Below are 9,179 nucleotides of genomic sequence, written 5' to 3'. Positions count from 1 at the left end.
TCATTTCTTTTTAATCCAAGTGCTATACCTCCTCTGGATCAAATTGATTCTTTAATCTTAGTCTAAGTAATATTAGTTTCATCCCTGCAGTGGAATGTTTTGTTTTCTCAAGTTTCGCTTGGTACGCAGTCATATGACGAAGATAAAGAAGCATTAGCTATTGGCACAGCCAGTTCTTTTCTGTATGCATCATTCAACACTCTCCCTCTTGAGCGGATCATGACAATTTTGGCCTACAGATATATTAGTGTTGTGAGGAGTTCTATGAACGAGAGAAGCCTTTATGGCTACAAGATATCAGGTTGCTGATCTATATTCTTAAGCAGGTAAGTATTTTGATTCAACATCTTTGTAGCTTAGACGTGAAGAGTTTTGGATATATGATTGATGACTCATACGTAATCATTGACAAGATTAGGTGGGGCTTAGACTGCTACAGAGATATAATAAGCTAGATTGTTTTTGTATTTTCATATGGATGCTTTGCTAAAGTGGTTGTTCAACTTGCTACTAATGTTTTACACAACATTTCTTATTGGACTCACCAAACGAATAGTATCTTTGTGTCATGTTTATAGCTGAAGTTCTGTGATAAGCATCTTTGCATTGTATGTTATGCATTCTCACTTTTATGTTTACACAAGTTTTTCAAAATTTGAATTTTGGATCCTCCTATTTTAGACCATTCCATTAGACTATGTCAAAACTAATCAGTGTCTAACTTTTAACTTTTCATTTTTTTCATTTAGAAATATTGTTGGATCCCAAAAAACGGATCCAACCGTTGGTGATGCTCTAAGATGTACTGTGACCTGAAGAGATATTATCACTAGGTCGGGATGAAGAAGGATGTAGCTAGTTAGGTCGCAAAGTGCGATGTTTGCCAGCTAGTGAAGTGTGAGCATCGGGTTCTGGGCAGGTTGCTAAAGACACTTCCCATTCCAGAGTGAAAGTAGGACATGATCACGATGGACTTCGTGGTAGGGTTGCCGGTGTCTCGGACTTTTGATGTTATTTGGGTCATTTTGGACCGGTTGACTAAGTCAACACATTTTCTGGTCATTAAGAAGACTGAGGGAGAAGCGATTTTGGCTAAGAAATATGTATAGGAGATAGTCATGTTGCATGGGGTGCCAGCGAGTATTGTGTCTGATAGGGATTCCAAGTTCTCTTTGGTGTTTTGGTGGGCTATTCTGGCAGAGATGGGCACTAAGGTTCATATGAGTACATCTTATCATCCCCAGAGAGATGGTCAGTAAGAGAGGACTATCCAGACGCTGGAGGATTTGCTGAGGATGTGTGTGTTGGATTGGGGTGGCCATTGGGCAGATCACCTGAGCTTGGTAGAGTTTGCTTAAAATAACAACTACCAAACGAGTATTAGGATGACTCATTATGAGGCATTGTATGGGAGGCCATGTATTACATCGATATGCTGGACTCAGGTGGGGGCGAGGAGCTTGTGCGGGGTAAGTTTTGTTTAGGAGACCTCGGAGAAGATTCGGTATCTAATGTTGAACATGAAGGAAACTCAGGATCAACAGAGGAGTTATGTCGATAAGAAGAGGAGAGGTCTTGAGTTTCAGGTGTGACACAGAGTGTACCTCAAGATGGCCATGTTACGGGGTTCAAACAGGTCATTGACACAGACTAAATTGGGTTCGAGGTATATAGGTCCGATCTAAGTGATTGAGCGGGTGGGGCCGGTAGCATATAGGCTGGGTTGTTTGAGATTATGTGTGTGTTCCACAAGGTTTTTCATGTGTCTATGTTGCAGAAGTGTCTCCGCGAGGATGATTAGTTGGTGGCTAAGATTTCTGACGATCTCCAGCCTAATATGACCTTGGAAGCCAGACTAGTGAGGCTTCTCGAGAGGAGAATCAAGGAACTTCCGAAGAAGAAGATTCCTTTGATAAGAGTCCTTTGGGACTGTGATGGTGTTGAGGAGCAGACTTGGGAGCCAGAGGTGAGGATGAAGGCAAGGTTCAAGAAGTGGTTTGAGAAGCAGGTCGCGACTTGAGCTTATCTAGCCTGGTCCCAGCTGTAGTTCGTGGATGGAGCGGGAATAGAGTATTCCAACCCATCTCTATTGTTACTTGGTCGCTTATGGGTGGTTGGTTGTGCGACAAAGTAACGAGATGAGGTGGTTTTCGGGAACTGAAATTTTGCGAGGCAGTTGTTAAAGGGAAAAGTTTCCTGAAATAAAATTTTATGAAAGAGAAAAGTTTCCAAAATGGAAAGTTCTAAAAATGAAAAGTTTTATGGGAATTAGAATTTGTCTAATTTTAGTGGTTGTGAGCCTTGGAGGGGTTTGTGTGGCCTTCATGGCGGACTGTTGAGTCATTGTGTGCCCATGTGGGGCGGTCTTTTGAGACATTGTGTGGCCTTTGTAGCGGGCTATTTAGCTAATGTTGCCTGTTTAGACGGTCCTTCGGGATCTGTGGTCTTTGTGACGGTCCTTTGGGACATGTGGCATGTTTAGGCAATCCTTCGGGATGTGTTTTCTTCGTGACAGTCCTTTGGAATGAGTGGTCTTCTTGACGGTCTTTCGGGACGAGTGGTCTTCGTGACGGTCCCTCGGGACAAGTGGTCTTTGTGACGGTCCTATTTAGAATATATATTGTTTAGCCTTGGTGGCGGTCCTGTTTAGGACATTTGTTTCGCCTTTGCGGCTTGAGAGTACGGTTGGTATATCGACTTCGGATGACGATTCGGGGACGCGTTGTAGGGTGGCAACCCAAGAGACAAATATTGGACTTCTCTATATATTATGGCATGCGGGCTGAAGACTTTGTTGGGGTAGAAACTGGATCTGAGTTTGTGTGAGATTGTGAAGATGGAACGGGATCTTGTGAAGGTAGAAGTGTAATACGATTTCCTGCATAGTTGAACCTGTAGGTGTTAACAAAACCATCTTGAATTGTTTGCCTGTTGTATTGCCATGGACGTCTTAACAAAATATGACATAGCATCAATTTCAGAATATACCTGAATCCTTGTAACTTGTGCCAATGGAGAAAAGAACACGACAACACTTGGAAATTCGCAAATCAGTTTGTGCATTGGGCCAAGCAAGTCGATATGGCATAGGATGTCGTTCAATGAAAAGAGCAAGTTTCAAAATCCTCTTCTGAAACAATTTTTGTACAGCTACCTGCGTCAATGATGAAATGACAGACTTTCCCTCGGATTGTACAGTTAGAGTGAAAAATGTTTGTTCTCAACCAAGATTCGTCGATGGCTTGCGGGGTAAAAAAATTTCTTCATTACCTGTATACCCTGCAACTTATATATTGGCTTCCTCTTGTGGGTGATCAAGAACCTCCTCATCACAGGACACGGTTAGGACAAGAGGCTTGGTGATGCCATGTTTCCTCGCAGTTCAAACACTTAAATGTCAAAGATCGTATAGGTTTCATTGTCGAGGTTGTGTTAATGACATCTTGAGAAGGAGACAATGCAGGCTGCTCTATTTTAATGGCGTTGTAGTGACCCTCACTAGGGGTAAAAATCCCAAAATAAAAGTTCGAAGGAATGACTCAGAAAGAACTTAGAAAGGAAGAGGAGAGAAAAGGAAGGAGATTGACCGAGAGAGGTCCGGAGAAAATCGACGAACCGGAGAATGGTTGAGTCAAGCCAAAATGAGCCAAGGTGCGATCAAGACTCTATGTCCCGATCGGAACAACCGAGACCTACCCAGAATCACGTGCACGGGTCAGTAACGGTACAGACCAAGTAGACGCGGGAAGGATGAACGTGGGCGGAGTGGAGAAGTTCCAGATGATGGCCGAGGAAGGACCGAGAAGTCTTGGAAGAAGGACGAGAATGACGGAGTGTGGACCGGACAGAGAAGTCACGGACGAGGAAGTTGCGGATGGACGGTAAAGTGTCGGACTCATCGGACACGGAACGTGCCGCGTACTACCTACCGTACCGCGGTACCATCGACCGACCAGACAAAGTTCTAGATTTTAAGGAACTTTTGTCTCCTTTGTTTTGGCCAATAGAAATGCATGCAAAATAGTGGGGGACAAGAATATTATTCTTTTGGAGGAAGGTCAATCATGTTTCATGCAAGGGAGAGTGGAAGACATAATCATTTGTCTTTCTAAAAAGTGGCCAATAAGGATTCATGCACAAGTTGGTGGGAGACAAAGAAAATTCCATTGGAAAAGTGTGATTCATGCAAATTTTGTGGCTCACAAATGACCCAAGTGTGCGCCCAAAGGAGTGGAGAAGAGAAGAGAAGTGCTCGCCATGCATTGGCTGAATGTGCCGCACAAAGCTTACACCATTCCACTATATATAGACCCCCTTGGTGCCCATTTCGTGGTTCATCATCTCTTAGAGAAAAGAGAGAAGTTAAAGAGAGAGATCTAGAGAGAGTTAAGGAGAGAGTGTTCTTCCTTAGCAGCTTTTCTCTTCCGCAAGTAGCTAGTCGCGTCTGCTTAGGCCGTTCCGCGTTGCTAGCTAGGACTAGAAGCCTGTTCGATTCGTTTCTTCCAGCCAAGTCCAGGTGAGTTTCAATGCATGTGATATGGCACATGATAGGTGGGATTTCTAATTGTTATTTCTTAGGATTTACGGGTTAAATCTAGGCATTTTCGTTGGGTTATTAGGTAGATTCGTTTCTTTTCTTCTAGATTGATTTCTAGGGAGTTAAGTCTCGTTTCTTGCTTCCTTGCATGTTGGTGTGAGGTTGTGTTTAGCTCTTAGTCTCTAGAATTTTTATTCTAGTTTCTGAAGTTGCTTGATTATTTGTTGCATGATTGCTTGTAGGCTTTGCATGCTAGGTTTCGCTCTTAGTCTCTAGAATTTTTATTCTAGTTTCTTAAGTTGCTTGTTTGGGTTGCATGACTGCTGTGTGCTTTACATGTTTGTGTTAGTTGGTTGCATGTTTAGCGCTTAGTCTCTAGATGACCTTTAGTTTCTTAGGCTTGCATGTAGTGTAGCATAGTGGCATTTTACTTGATTTTCTTGCTTGAATTTCTTGTTCAGTTGCACTTGCTAGGAGGTTAGTCTCAGACTAGATCGTGCGCGAGGTGAAATGCCCATTCACAGGTTCTAGTGCCGGAGAGCCTAAAAGTTGGTAAGGATACTTGTAAATTTATGAGCTTAAAAACCACAAAAACTCAAGGTATCAATTGTTATAGGTCTTAATGCGTGTAGTCGCGAGAAATTCCGGCTAGCGTAGTAAGACTTGGTATGGCTGTCCTCATAATCCATGCCACATACAGCCGCGTGCATGTAACCCATGTCGTGAGTTGTAGGGTTGGTGACGAAGAGCTCGAAGGATACTGGACTCGCTACCCTGGCCGATACTGTCTACACGACGGTGTAGCTTGAGTGATGTTCCAGTTACGTGCCTTTGTGGCTGCAGCGCGGGTGTTCACAAGGGTATTGAGGAGAGGAAGCATATCGGGCCCATAACTAAAACTTGTTTAATAATTTAATTTAATTTAATTTCTTTTATTCAAGTTTATTGTTGTTGTTGTTGCTTGCTTGTGTAATTGCTTTATTGCTTTTATTGCTTGCTTGCTTGATTGCTTGCTAGATTAGTTTGCGTAAGCTCACTATCTTCCGCATTGCTTTCTCTGATTGGGTGTTGCATTGTTTGCTTGCTTGCATGTTGATAGCTTCGTCTTGCATGTTGATAGCTTAGCATTGCATGTTGTTTGCTTAGTCTTGCATGATGTTAGCTTAGGCTTTCATGTAATTCTTTAGATTGCTTGTTGCATGTTGCTTGCTGGGGTTGGGGTTGGGTTTGGTTTCTTGTTAGGTTTCCGAACTCACTGAGTGTTTTAGCACTCAAGACTCCATAATTTGTTTTGCAGGTAACCTTAGTGGGGAAAAAGCCTTAGAGGGAGCGCAGGACGTTAGGCCAGCTGGTGTAGAATTGCATTGCCTTTGCAAATTGTTTTCCTTGTAAAATTTAAGTTATCGTGTTTTGGCCTTAGGCTTGGCGCCATTTTTGTTTGAATGTTTTGTGAACTTGTTTTATAAAGTAAATAAAGTATGAAAGTTATTTTCATTAAAGTTGTGTGGTTCTAGCCTTGTCCGGGCCAACACAACGCACCAGGCCGCGAGGGTTGCAAAGCCTAAGTAGTCGAAAACTTGACTCCTAACGTTGATTTTATCCTCCCAGAACATCACCTAATGCTTGTTGCTGGTTTCCATGTTGCTGGTTTCCCCCGGCGAACGGATTATCATCACCCCCTTCAGAATCTGCATCAAAAACCGGATCATTCTGATTAGGTTGTATCGGTTGTGCTTGAGCCTGAGCTTGAAGCACAGCTCTCTCAGTGTTAGCAATAGAATCTTGCATAATTTTCCTTAGATCCAGAGAAAACTCGGTGAAAACCTCATGGAAAGCAGAGGTCTGCTCGTCACGGTTTTGTTGTTGAATCTTTTTTGGAAGCATGGTGAAAGAACGTTGTTGAGTCTGATACCAACTAATGTAGCAGCTAGAAGCGTAAAAGACAAAAAACTTAGGATCTGCAGAACCTTGAGTAGCTTGTCGATAATTCTTGTTTGAACAGAGAATTCAAACAAGAGTTTGATAAAGTAATTCTCTTTTATTAATCAAAAAACCAAAGAACAATAAAGCTCCAAATCCCCTTCTTATACTACTTGTGCAATAAACTAAAAAACCCTAAGCTAATGTTGGTAAACTAACGACCACAAAAGGAAATGATTCAACAACCAAAAGCCGACATAGAAACCAAAATTAAAATCTCGCTGCACCCCATGAAAGTGTGTAGTGACGCTGCATCAATTTCTCTCTAAAGCATCAATTGCTTTTGTTCCCTAAGTAGCCACTAACTCTTTCTTAGTTGCCTCTGCAAATGTTTGTGGCTCAGAAGTAGAATTAATAAACGAAATTTCCTGTCACAACACGAGAATTGAGCCAAAAAAGACATATAATTTGCAACTAGATAGCAGGAGTAGTAAAATCATTTGATGCTATGTCTTGGTCTAGCTTTGATGCTAGTTATTGTTGTGACACTGCTCTCGGCATATAGCATTAAGTATTATTTTTTTTCGGTTACAACAAATGTGGTTTCGGTTACACTGATGATGCTTTTTAGTGAATGTTCAGTTCCTTTTGTATGGTACCAAAACCACTAAGTTATTGCTTGTCTACCACAATATGACACAAATACATATTCAGATTATCTATTTTCTTTTCAATATTGAGTTTTCCATCTCTCTGTTTGCATTTAAATGTATCCGATTCGGAATTTATCTTTGTATATAAATATATTATTAATAAAAAAAAAACATTTTGTTTACAATGTTGACTATAACTAGGTAAAGATGTGTGTTATGTACGGGTTAAATTATGACCTTTCAATTGATTTACAAATTTAGTTATAGTAATTTTATACATATAGTAGATAAAGGCCCGCACAATGTGCGGGTCTAAAAATTGTTGAAAAAAATAAATCCTAAACCTTAAACAATTTTTAAAATATATAAAGAAATTTTATTTCCTAAAGTAAATATATAAATAATTTAAGTTAGAAAATATTTTTATTTACCTTCATACATTTATTTATATTTTTATATTTTATAAATTATAACAATTATTACAATAATTTAAAGCTAAACTATATCCTACGAAAACTTTTGCCAAATACTCATCATTATAAATATTATTATTGTCAAATTTCAAAAACTGACTTATACACAAATTCATCAAAGCAACATCTAATAAGTAACCACATACAATTTTACTCTATGTTTTACCATTAAAAATATGTTCTTACACCAAAATTATTTTATTGTTAAAGTATGCTCTTTCTCACCACCTATAAAATGTCTTCTAAACAAATTACAAAATTTATGTTGTTTTACTTTCATTTTGGCATAATTATAGTTCTTATAATTACTAAAATTATTTTGTGATATAGTTTTTTTAACCATGAAGTTTTTTTTACTCCAAAGATATTGGATGAACAACTGGTGAAAATTATCTACTCGATTACAATATTTTTATGACTAACCCAATAAAAGTTGAGAAATTGAAAGAAATATAATATAATATAAAAATAATAAATTGAAAATTATAATCATGATGGTATATATAAGTCTTAGATAATTCAGATATAAAAAATAGAAACTTTATATACAATCCAAAACATGACATATGTCATAATCACGTTAAGGATCAACGACCTATTTACTATTCAGAAGTATCCAATTGTACTAAAACAACTTAAAGTTATGACCTCGTCTCAAATATTCTCGAATCATAAATTCTCAACTTATTTTTACCCGAATCAAAAGTTCTCATATATTTCTCCATATATATAGTTTAAACTGTTTACGAACCTAATCTGATAGAAAACCACATAAATCCAGTTAGAAACCAATTTTAAAATGGTATACTCTTCCAACTTCCCAAATTTGAAACCGCTTCTCAATAATTCGATCAAGCAGCTCTTGTTTCAGTATCGGAATCATCAACATTATTTAGAAAAGAAAACTTTAAATTTTGACCAGAAACATCAACCACCAACTTATCTTCCAAACTTATAATGCTACTAACTATAGAATAACTTTTGGAACCTCCATCAGTGTCTCCATCCTCGATTAAATTAGCGGGCATTATATACTTCAATTTCATTTTATTGCATCTTATAGCTTCCCTCGAAAAACCCGCACAAATCAAAGACCCACACAATAGATCGGCAAAATTATATCAGAAAAAAAAAATCAAAGATCAAAGTTTTTGATATAAACATGTAATGTTATGTACATATAATGTTATTTTCTTAATTAGCTGTCTTATTATGTTTCAAAAACAATAATTCTTTTGACATAACTTATGTTATTCTTTTTAAAATTGTTATTCACTATTTATTTATTAATAATAATATACATTCTTAGTGAATTACTTTTTTGTTTATACATGTCAAAATCTTATTGAGAAAATACGTATAATATAAGTAGCGTACAATGGAAAATAGATTAGTTTTGTTAATTTTCCTTTTTGATTTAGAAATTTTTTTTTAGATATAAACATGTAAATTTTATTTAGATTTAATGTTATTTTCTTAATTAGCTGTTTTAAATAATAATAATTTTTGACACGTGTCAACATCTCATCAATGTATTTGACACATGTCATTATCATGTTAATGGCTAATTTGAAAATCTAACTTTATATATTAAGA

The sequence above is a fragment of the Camelina sativa genome, chromosome 19 (genome assembly GCF_030686135.1).
Source record: "Camelina sativa cultivar CO46 ecotype springtype chromosome 19, ASM3068613v1".
NCBI lineage: Eukaryota > Viridiplantae > Streptophyta > Magnoliopsida > Brassicales > Brassicaceae > Camelina > Camelina sativa.
This window is presented reverse-complemented; position numbering follows the sequence as displayed.